Here is an 891-nt window from a genome sequence, read left to right on the forward strand (position 1 = left end):
TAAATTATGTGATGAGAACCAGCTATTTGAATTCTAGCAGCAGAAGGCCCCTTGAGGGGTGGTGGAAAGCCCTGCATTTTATTTGTTAAGCTGACGGTCAGAAGGGAGGCAGCTTCTAAGCAACATGTATGTGCAGCCATTGGGTTAAAGCTGGGGGAATCACGAAGGTTTTTTATTTTTTATTTTTTTAATTTAAGGGTCCATGGTTTTGAAGCTGAGACTGCCGGGGGTGGGGGGGCACTAAAAGAGGCCCCTCTGATAACAGACTCCTTTTTTCTTCCATTTTTCATCCACCGCAGTGGCCTGAGGTCACCCCAGAGGGTTACCCTGTCGCATGTGGCCACACACCCTCGATTCCTTGGGACCCTAGGAAGGAGAGCTGTTCGAAATCTCCAGGGTCCCTTGCAGTGTAGGCGCCCCAGGGCCACAGGATGCCCGGTGGAAGGACACAGGGGCCTAGAGACCCACAGGCCAGCTGAGTCTCTGGAGGTGACTGCGTGTTGGCTCTTTGGCTCTAGAGGACCATATGATAGTCTCATTGTTCCCTCTTTGCAGAAGGGGGGGGTGGCGTCCCCGCTACCAAGGCAACCGTGCGGGAAGGCCTCCCGCTACCCAGCTACCCGCATGCACCCATCATTCTGGGTCCAACCCCACACCCGGGTCACCATCCCGCCCGTTTCCCTCCCCCATTTCGGTCGTCTTCCCTTCTCCCTTTCTCCCTTCCCCCCTCCCCCCTCCCTCCCCTCGGTCTTCCCTCCCATTCGTCTTCTCGCCCCTCCCCATTCCCAGCACTATTCAAGCCAGTCTCCCAGCTCCACAAAATGGCCACCTCACTAAACACCCACGGTCACGTGAACCAACCCAACCCAACCCCAACCCAACCCACCCCCC

Source organism: Nannospalax galili, unplaced genomic scaffold, assembly GCF_000622305.1.
Source record: "Nannospalax galili isolate Female #2095 unplaced genomic scaffold, S.galili_v1.0 scaffold270, whole genome shotgun sequence".
NCBI classification, from domain to species: Eukaryota; Metazoa; Chordata; class Mammalia; order Rodentia; family Spalacidae; genus Nannospalax; species Nannospalax galili.